Source organism: Haliotis asinina, chromosome 5, assembly GCF_037392515.1.
Source record: "Haliotis asinina isolate JCU_RB_2024 chromosome 5, JCU_Hal_asi_v2, whole genome shotgun sequence".
NCBI classification, from domain to species: domain Eukaryota; kingdom Metazoa; phylum Mollusca; class Gastropoda; order Lepetellida; family Haliotidae; genus Haliotis; species Haliotis asinina.
Genome location: NC_090284.1, coordinates 60,389,957 through 60,402,499, shown reverse-complemented (window position 1 = coordinate 60,402,499; position 12,543 = coordinate 60,389,957).

The window sequence follows — 12,543 nt, the reverse complement described above, 5'->3', positions numbered from 1 at the left end:
AACTAACTGGTCTGTGTGAAAATAAAATTGGGTTAATTAATCCTGTGTGAAAGTGAAATGGGGTTAATTAATCCATTGCGACCATAATTAATCTATTGTTGTCCAGAATTAAGCAATGTCACCTGAACGTCCATGACACATACGGGTAATTCATGAAGTAGTGTCAGAAGCTGTAACCATGGATGCACCACACAAAAACATGTGAAAAAACGCCATTCTGTTACACTGTCCAGTATGTTTATTCATGTTAAAATATTTTAGTGATAAACTGTATAATACATACCAAATTAGTCTGTCGTACAGACCCTGAAGTATATATATCCAAGAAAGCCCAAGCAAGTCTAGAAAATATGGCAAGTCTAGATTTCCTTAGCTTCAGGCTTCTGAAATGAAGAAAGTCTCAGGGCTTCATTTCATTATATTATTTTTTTTCACTATGAACGTTTTTTCAATAATATATGTTTATTTCAGAGACTTGCTGTTAGTCTAATACCAAATCAACATGACGTTATCTTAAAGTGGTCTTGACAAGAACTGCTATCTGCTAATCATTTCAATCACTCAACACGGCCATCAAAACAGTCCCCAGAAGTTAAAATTTTGGTATCCTATATACATGTATTTTAAAGTCAAATACAGCAATCGTTATATATTGCAGTTTTCATATCGCATGCCAACTTTTCTGTTTGAATTCTTGTCCATCTTTTTCTTTGAATTAATCTATTATTCTATTTTTTTCCAAATTGTCTTATTTCCTACTTTTCAGTGCTTCATACCTGACACACACACACACACACATATATATATATACTGAACAGCAAAAGAAATGCAAGGGTGGGGGGTGTTTTTTGGTCAAGTTTTTGAATAGTAAACATAAATATGAACGCTTATGATATTTCAGTATTTCGAAACTTGTGTTTCTTTTGCTGTTCAGAATATGATTTTCTTTCCCTGACATATTTATTATCTCAGCCAGTAATCAGTGTGATATTTTTAGTGGATCACTGATGGATATCCATTGGGATTCTGGGACTGTATTCTGTCTTAATGCAGAAGCATTTTGGATTGGGGACTATTAAGGATTGAAAGGTGGTTGTGGGCAGTGTACTCTGAGAGAGGAGATTGATGTTCTTGGTTGTTTACATGAAATAGCTAGAATATTGCTGAGTCTTGCAGTAAACATTGTAAACACAGTATGTGTGTTAGTCAAGTACTGAGAATCTTGATGTACAGATCCAGTCATATACTTCAAGAGTTGGATTGTCACTCCATGTATTTCAGCTGTTGGGGAGACTGGTCATGAATCACAGGCAATGGGAGGTTGGGTAGGAAGATAGTGATGGGAGGTGGATGAACACGCATTCTCAGAGTGAGGCATTTAATTCCCAGTCCTCAAAGCCATTGACATGTAGTGGCTTTCGTAATTAGTCTGACAACTGGTAGTGTAGATCATATACTTTGTGTACCCCATATGCAATAGTTGATTCTGATACTTTTGTTTGGGTTGAGTCCCAGGTTCAAACCTGCTTACCCAACATGAGGCAGGTAATTGCCAGAAAACAATGTCAGTGGGATCCAGGCCATTTACAACTGTCAGAGGGTTACACAAAGTGTGTGATGTAGATTCCTTCACAGTAACACCACCTAATAAATGACTGCTCCCTAAGGGGACATTACTCTGCAAATCAAGTTCAAAATCTCCCACCAGTTGACCACCAATGCGCTGTTTATTTACTTAGTGACAAGAAATGAACTTGTGCCCCGTGTGTCCTTATGGGGTGATAGACAGGTGATGGACAGATAGACAGGTCTGTGTTCCCATTGGTTGTGTTGTGTCAAGAACATTGCTACCAGCCATGATATTGTTGGAAAATGGCTAAACTTGAAAACTTGCTTTCTGACTTGTCATTGTTAATGAGTGAGTGGGTGAGTTTGGTTTTATGCTGCATTTATCAATATTCCAGCAACATCATGGCGGGTGACACCCGAAATGGGCTTCACACATTGCACACTGTATCGAACCAGGGTCTTTTGCGTGATGAGTGAATGCTTTAGCATCTAGGCTACCCCTCCACCCTTTCAGCAATATTGAACCAGCTTTTCACATCTCATCCAGTTAACAGTCCACACGGTACAGTGGCACAGTGTTGTAAGTGTACAGTACATGTATTTAAGAGGCTCAGTAGATGTGTTGATAGTGTGGCTAGATTCTAGGTGTTACAGGTGTACTTTGACTGGTGTGTGTATTGTTGGAATATTGTCTAACAACTGTTTGCCATGTCTTCTCCATGTCAAAACAAATGGTATGAATAAAAATGTTTATAACAAAATGTATTTGTCTTTATTGATGTTTGTTTTCAGTTGTCTTTGATTTAAACATTTAATATTTTCTTAATACATGTGAATGAAGCTGAGCAAGATTATAATGCCTTTCCATCTGAGCATTAGCATTGCTCCAAAGTTGTACTGACTGCAAAACACATGGATGTATAGTAATTTTATCCTTTGAAAGTAAGTTGAGGTAAGGGGACAGGAACTAGAAATTGAAACCATAAAATATTTCCTTGTATTCTTGTGCAAGCCTTCATAACATACTTCTATACACTATGGCTTAATTTCATTATGAAATGAGAAGTCAGTTTTGTGATATTTCATGGAATGTACTTGTATACTGCATTGTCTTTTATCAAAAGACGCAGCTTTAGCAAGGCAAGGAGGCCACACACCATGTGTGAAAAGGTTTGAACACCAGCCTTTAAGCCAATTCTGTTGGAGACAGCAGGTTAGTCTGGTCAGTACTATGTCAGTATATTTGACCGAACTGACCTTGACAAGGCTGATAAGGAAATGATCGCAGTCTTCTCCATTCTCACTGTAACCTGAACTTGATCGTGCAATCATATCTCAGGCCACAGCAAATTTTGTAGTGTCACCATGGTTACGAAAAGTGTTCAGGTGAGCTATGGGGTAGCTTAACGGTTAAAGCCTTTAGTTGTGATGCTGAATTCTTGGTTCAATTCCCCATATAGGTAAAATGTGAAGCTCATTTCTGGTGTTTCTTGCCATTACTGGGATTTCGCTAAAAACAGCATAAGACCATGCTCGCTTACTCAGTTTGAAAATATGCCTTCCATCTTTCTGGGTTTCATTAAAATGTCTGAGACATGCACATTCTAATCTGAAACTCTGTCATAGAACTAGAATAATGTTAAAACTATTAACTTTGGAACTTTCTCCAAATATCCCATTCACATTGTATGAATGAGTGGACAGTGGAGTAAAAATCTCACCATAACAAAGACCCGGGTCCCCACACGGGTACAATGAGTGAAGTCTACGTCCCCTTCTGTGATTTTGCTGGAATATTGCTAAAAGCGGCAAAAAACCACACTCACTCAGTCACTGTATGGATGAGAACTGGTTTGCTCCAAGTTCTGGTGTTGTCAATAAAAGGCATTGTACCTGCATTGGAATTTTCGTAGGTAACCTGCTATTTTCTTGTTAGAGATTGGCTGAAGGAGACCACAACCCGTCATTGGTTAGTTTGAATATGAGACAGAAGGTGAGAAATTTCACATGCAGCTAGTTATCGTCTATGGAATGTCAGGCATTGCAGTTGAACGTCACAAAGGCAGCCACTTTATATTTTCCTGCAGAAAGTGAGCTGGTGAAGGTTACAGGTTGTAATGCAGACAATGATTTGTCTTCAGAATGTGAGACCCTGGTGTGATCTTGCACATGAGGAAGTGCATGCAGTGTTACTGCGTTGTAGAGTGTAGTGACAACTCATTCACAGTCCTTGGGATTCCCCACTGGCTGGAGTGCACTATAGCACCCTTCCTCTATTGCTTCACTGGGTAAGGATGAATAAAGCATTTGCATGTCCCTTTTGTATTACATGCATTACAGGTACAGCTACATCACCTGTATATATCATTACAAGGTTACAGGTACATCTACATCGCCTGTATATATTATAACATGGGTTACAGGTACATCTACATCACCTGTATGTATCATAACATGGGTTACAGGTACATCTACATCGCCTGTATGTATTATAACATGGGTTACAGGTACATCTACATCACCTGTATGTATCATAACAAGGGATACAGGTACATCTACATCGCCTGTATGTATCATTACAAGGCAACAGGTACATCTACATCGCCTGTATGTATCACAACAAGGGTTACAGGTACATCTACATCGCCTGTATGTATCACAACAAGGGTTACAGGTACATCTACATCGCCTGTATGTATCATAACAAGGGCTACAGGTACATCTACATCACCTGTATATATCATTACAAGGCAACAGGTACATCTACATCGCCTGTATGTATCATAACAAGGGTTACAGGTACATCTACATCACCTGTATATATCATTACAAGGTTACAGGTACATCTACATCACCTGTATGTATCATAACAAGGGTTACAGGTACATCTACATCACCTGTATATATCATTACAAGGTAACAGGTACATCTACATCACCTGTATATATCATTACAAGGTAACAGGTACATCTACATCGCCTGTATGTATCATAACTAGGGTTACAGGTACATCTACATCACCTGTATGTATCATAACAAGGGTTACAGGTACATCTACATCGCCTGTATATATTATAACATGGGTTACAGGTACATCTACATCACCTGTATATATCATTACAAGGTTACAGGTACATCTACATCACCTGTATATATCATTACAAGGTTACAGGTACATCTACATCACCTGTATGTATCATAACAAGGGTTACAGGTACATCTACATCGCCTGTATATATTATAACATGGGTTACAGGTACATCTACATCACCTGTATATATCATTACAAGGTTACAGGTACATCTACATCGCCTGTATGTATCATAACAAGGGTTACAGGTACATCTACATCACCTGTATATATCATTACAAGGTTACAGGTACATCTACATCGCCTGTATGTATCATAACTAAGGTTACAAGTACATCTACATCGCCTGTATGTATTATAACATGGGTTACAGGTACATCTACATCGCCTGTATGTATCATAACATGGGTTACAGGTACATCTACATCACCTGTATGTATCATAACATGGGTTACAGGTACATCTACATCGCCTGTATGTATCATAACAAGGGTTACAGGTACATCTACATCGCCTGTATGTATCATAACATGGGTTACAGGTACATCTACATCACCTGTATATATCATTACAAGGTTACAGGTACATCTACATCACCTGTATATATCATTACAAGGTAACAGGTACATCTACATCACTTGTATATATCATTACAAGGTAACAGGTACATCTACATCGCCTGTATGTATCATAACATGGGTTACAGGTACATCTACATCACCTGTATGTATCATAACATGGGTTACAGGTACATCTACATCGCCTGTATGTATCATAACAAGGGTTACAGGTACATCTACATCGCCTGTATGTATCATAACAAGGGTTACAGGTACATCTACATCGCCTGTATGTATCATAACATGGGTTACAGGTACATCTACATCACCTGTATATATCATTACAAGGTAACAGGTACATCTACATCACCTGTATATATCATTACAAGGTTACAGGTACATCTACATCACCTGTATATATCATTACAAGGTAACAGGTACATCTACATCACCTGTATATATCACTACAAGGTAACAGGTACATCTACATCACCTGTATATATCATTACAAGGTAACAGGTACATCTACATCGCCTGTATGTATCATAACATGGGTTACAGGTAGATCTACATCACCTGTATGTATCATAACATGGGTTACAGGTACATCTACATCGCCTGTATGTATCATTACAAGGTTACAGGTACATCTACATCGCCTGTATGTATCATAACATGGGTTACAGGTACATCTACATCACCTGTATGTATCATAACATGGGTTACAGGTACATCTACATCGCCTGTATGTATCATAACATGGGTTACAGGTACATCTACATCACCTGTATATATCATTACAAGGTAACAGGTACATCTACATCACCTGTATATATCATTACAAGGTTACAGGTACATCTACATCACCTGTATGTATCATAACATGGGTTACAGGTACATCTACATCGCCTGTATGTATCACAACAAGGGTTACAGGTACATCTACATCGCCTGTATGTATCATAACATGGGTTACAGGTACATCTACATCACCTGTATATATCATTACAAGGTTACAGGTACATCTACATCGCCTGTATGTATCATAACAAGGGTTACAGGTACATCTACATCGCCTGTATGTATCACAACAAGGGTTACAGGTACATCTACATCGCCTGTATGTATCATAACATGGGTTACAGGTACATCTACATCACCTGTATATATCATTACAAGGTTACAGGTACATCTACATCGCCTGTATGTATCATAACAAGGGTTACAGGTACATCTACATCGCCTGTATGTATCACAACAAGGGTTACAGGTACATCTGCATCGCCTGTATGTATCATAACATGGGTTACAGGTACATCTACATCACCTGTATATATCATTACAAGGTTACAGGTACATCTACATCACCTGTATATATCATTACAAGGTAACAGGTACATCTACATCACCTGTATATATCATTACAAGGTAACAGGTACATCTACATCGCCTGTATGTATCATAACTAGGGTTACAGGTACATCTACATCACCTGTATGTATCATAACATGGGTTACAGGTACATCTACATCGCCTGTATATGTTATAACATGGGTTACAGGTACATCTACATCACCTGTATATATCATTACAAGGTTACAGGTACATCTACATCACCTGTATATATCATTACAAGGTTACAGGTACATCTACATCACCTGTATGTATCATAACAAGGGTTACAGGTACATCTACATCGCCTGTATATATTATAACATGGGTTACAGGTACAGCTACATCACCTGTATATATCATTACAAGGTTACAGGTACATCTACATCGCCTGTATGTATCATAACAAGGGTTACAGGTACATCTACATCACCTGTATATATCATTACAAGGTTACAGGTACATCTACATCGCCTGTATATATCATTACAAGGTAACAGGTACATCTACATCGCCTGTATGTATTATAACATGGGTTACAGGTACATCTACATCGCCTGTATGTATCATAACATGGGTTACAGGTACATCTACATCACCTGTATGTATCATAACATGGGTTACAGGTACATCTACATCGCCTGTATGTATCATAACAAGGGTTACAGGTACATCTACATCGCCTGTATATATCATTACAAGGCAACAGGTACATCTACATCGCCTGTATATATTATAACATGGGTTACAGGTACATCTACATCGCCTGTATGTATCATTACATGGGTTGCAGGTACATCTACATGGCCTGTATGTATCATAACATGGGTTACAGGTACATCTACATCACCTGTATGTATCATAACATGGGTTACAGGTACATCTACATCACCTGTATGTATCATTACATGGGTTACAGGTACATCTACATCACCTGTATGTATCATAACATGGGTTACAGGTACATCTACATCGCCTGTATGTATCATAACAAGGGTTACAGGTACATCTACATCGCCTGTATATATCATTACAAGGCAACAGGTACATCTACATCGCCTGTATATATTATAACATGGGTTACAGGTACATCTACATCGCCTGTATGTATCATTACATGGGTTACAGGTACATCTACATGGCCTGTATGTATCATAACATGGGTTACAGGTACATCTACATCACCTGTATGTATCATAACATGGGTTACAGGTACATCTACATCACCTGTATGTATCATTACATGGGTTACAGGTACATCTACATCACCTGTATGTATCATAACATGGGTTACAGGTACATCTACATCGCCTGTATGTATCATAACAAGGGTTACAGGTACATCTACATCGCCTGTATATATCATTACAAGGCAACAGGTACATCTACATCGCCTGTATATATACTGAACATCATTGAAAACGCACCACCTGTAAATTTTGAAATAAGGCAATAGAATCTTTTGGAAATGGAAAATTAATGGTGGGAATTTTGATAATAACACACTAGATTGTAAATAACGCTCTACAGTAAAAAACGGATCGTTCGAACACATCATCGAACACATCACATGAAAACAACAAAATTCATGCACATCACACACGAAGGGCACAAATTGCATGCAGAAAGCATGCTGTTCAGGGGTATAAATGACCTTCGGCACAAAACCGTTCTCATTTTCGCAGTACTTTCGTAAGTAAAGTTTTTTCGCCATGCCAAGATTGTCACCAGAGGAACGAGAACAGGCCTTGGGTGTGTTGCAGGTCGGCGCTTCAAGCAGAAACATTGCACGACGATTTGGGTGTCATCATTCGACCATTCTGAGGCTTGCTAACAGATACCAACAAACAGGAACCAGCAGGGACCGGCAACGCCCAGGTCAGGCACGTGTTACCACCCCTCGTCAAGATCGAGACATTGTACGGCGCCATATTCGGGATCGAACCTTGCCCGCTGCCAGAACCGCCAACGCTGTCCAGGGTCGACGTGGTTTGATCAGCGCTTCCACCGTCCGACGCCGTCTCCGTGCGGCAGGGTTACGTTGTCGACGCCCTTACGTTGGACCCATCCTGACTGACAGGCATCGCCGTGAACGCCGACAATGGGCTGAACAGCATCGTGTGTGGTTGTTACGACGTTGGCATGGTGTGGTGTTCTCCGACGAGTCGCGTTTTCACTTGCTAAATGCTGACGGGCGTCTACGGGTATGGCGTCGACGGGGTGAACGTTATCATCAGGATTGTGTTGTGAAGGTGAAGGCAGCATTATGGTGTGGGGAGGGATAAGTTATCACCACAGAACCGCTCTGATTGTTTGTCGTGGCAGAGTGAATGCCGTTTACTACCGTGACAACATTCTTCAGAACAACGTCGTTCCCTTCTTTCACCAGCATCAAGATCTGCACACATTTCAACATGTCAATGCACGAGCCCACACTGCACGTGTTTCGATACAGTATCTGGCTAACAACAACATTCCTCTACTTCATTGGCCTGCATTGTCACCAGATTTGTCACCCATCGAACATTTGTGGGATTACATCGGCCAACGCCTCGCACGTCGTCCGCAGATCAACAACCTTGGGGAACTCGACAATGCCTTGCAGCAAGAGTGGAATGCAGTGCCTCAGGACTTTATTCAGAGACTTATCCGTTCAATGAGGAGACGTTGCACAGCTTGTGTTGCTGCTAACGGGGGTCATACACGCTACTGACTTTCCATTTTGACCCCATCTTTATTTCATTGTCAGCTGCATTAAATCTTCACTGTTTGCTTGATTGTTTTTTTGCTTCTTTTCTTTATCAAACATTGGTCTACACAAATATGTAAAATTTACATAGATTGCTCACTTCTGCTCTTAGAAATCCACAATTTTAGGGGTGGTGCGTTTTCAATGATGTTCAGTATATTATAACATGGGTTACAGGTACATCTACATCACCTGTATATATCATTACAAGGTTACAGGTACATCTACATCACCTGTATATATCATTACAAGGTTGCAGGTACATCTACATCACCTGTATATATCATTACAAGGTTGCAGGTACATCTACATCGCCTGTATGTATCATAACAAGGGTTACAGGTACATCTACATCACCTGTATGTATAATAACAAGGGTTACAGGTACATCTACATCGCCTGTATATATTATAACATGGGTTACAGGTACATCTACATCACCTGTATATATCATTACAAGGTTACAGGTACATCTACATCACCTGTATATATCATTACAAGGTTACAGGTACATCTACATCACCTGTATATATCATTACAAGGTTACAGGTACATCTACATCGCCTGTATGTATCATAACTAGGGTTACAGGTACATCTACATCACCTGTATATATTATAACATGGGTTACAGGTACATCTACATCACCTGTATATATCATTACAAGGTTACAGGTACATCTACATCACCTGTATATATCATTACAAGGTTACAGGTACATCTACATCACCTGTATATATCATTACAAGGTTACAGGTACATCTACATCACCTGTATGTATCATTACAAGGTTACAGGTACATCTACATCACCTGTATGTATCATAACAAGGGTTACAGGTACATCTACATCGCCTGTATATATTATAACATGGGTTACAGATACATCTACATCACCTGTATATATCATTACAAGGTTACAGGTACATCTACATCGCCTGTATGTATCATAACAAGGGTTACAGGTACATCTACATCGCCTGTATGTATCATAACAAGGGTTACAGGTACATCTGCATCGCCTGTATGTATCATAACATGGGTTACAGGTACATCTGCATCGCCTGTATGTATCATAACATGGGTTACAGGTACATCTGCATCGCCTGTATGTATCATAACATGGGTTACAGGTACATCTGCATCGCCTGTATGTATCATAACATGGGTTACAGGTACATCTGCATCGCCTGTATGTATCATAACATGGGTTACAGGTACATCTGCATCGCCTGTATGTATCATAACATGGGTTACAGGTACATCTGCATCGCCTGTATGTATCATAACATGGGTTACAGGTACATCTGCATCGCCTGTATGTATCATAACATGGGTTACAGGTACATCTACATCGCCTGTATGTATCATAACAAGGGTTACAGGTACATCTACATCGCCTGTATGTATCATAACATGGGTTACAGGTACATCTACATCGCCTGTATGTATTATAACATGGGTTACAGGTACATCTACATCACCTGTATATATCATTACAAGGTTACAGGTACATCTACATCACCTGTATATATCATTACAAGGTTGCAGGTACATCTACATCGCCTGTATGTATCATAACAAGGGTTACAGGTACATCTACATCATCTGTATGTATCATTACAAGGTAACAGGTACATCTACATCACCTGTATATATCATTACAAGGTAACAGGTACATCTACATCGCCTGTATGTATCATAACTAGGGTTACAGGTACATCTACATCACCTGTATGTATAATAACAAGGGTTACAGGTACATCAACATCGCCTGTATATATTATAACATGGGTTACAGGTACATCTACATCACCTGTATATATCATTACAAGGTTACAGGTACATCTACATCACCTGTATATATCATTACAAGGTTACAGGTACATCTACATCACCTGTATGTATCATAACAAGGGTTACAGGTACATCTACATCGCCTGTATATATTATAACATGGGTTACAGGTACATCTACATCACCTGTATATATCATTACAAGGGTTACAGGTACATTTACATCGCCTGTATGTATCATAACATGGGTTACAGGTACATCTACATCACCTGTATATATTATAACATGGGTTACAGGTACATCTACATCGCCTGTATGTATCATAACATGGGTTACAGGTACATCTACATCACCTGTATATATCATTACAAGGTTACAGGTACATCTACATCGCCTGTATGTATCATAACATGGGTTACAGGTACATCTACATCGCCTGTATGTATCATAACAAGGGTTACAGGTACATCTACATCGCCTGTATGTATCATAACATGGGTTACAGGTACATCTACATCGCCTGTATGTATCATAACAAGGGTTACAGGTACATCTACATCGCCTGTATATGTTATAACATGGGTTACAGGTACATCTACATCACCTGTATATATCATTACAAGGTTACAGGTACATCTACATCGCCTGTATGTATCATAACAAGGGTTACAGGTACATCTACATCACCTGTATATATCATTACAAGGTTACAGGTACATCTACATCACCTGTATGTATCATAACAAGGGTTACAGGTACATCTACATCGCCTGTATATATTATAACATGGGTTACAGGTACATCTACATCGCCTGTATGTATTATAACATGGGTTACAGGTACATCTACATCACCTGTATATATCATTACAAGGTAACTGGTACATCTACATCGCCTGTATGTATCATAACAAGGGTTACAGGTACATCTACATCGCCTGTATGTATCATAACATGGGTTACAGGTACATCTACATCGCCTGTATATATCATTGCAAGGTTACAGGTACATCTACATCGCCTGTATGTATCATAACAAGGGTTACAGGTACATCTACATCGCCTGTATGTATTATAACATGGGTTACAGGTACATCTACATCACCTGTATATATGATTACAAGGTTACAGGTACATCTACATCACCTGTATATATTATAACATGGGTTACAGGTACATCTACATCGCCTGTATGTATCATTACAAGGTAACAGGTACATCTACATCACCTGTATATATCATTACAAGGTTACAGGTACATCTACATCGCCTGTATATATGATTACAAGGTAACAGGTACATCTATATCACCTGTATATATCATTACAAGGTTACAGGTACATCTACATCACCTGTATATATGATTACAAGGTTACAGGTACATCTA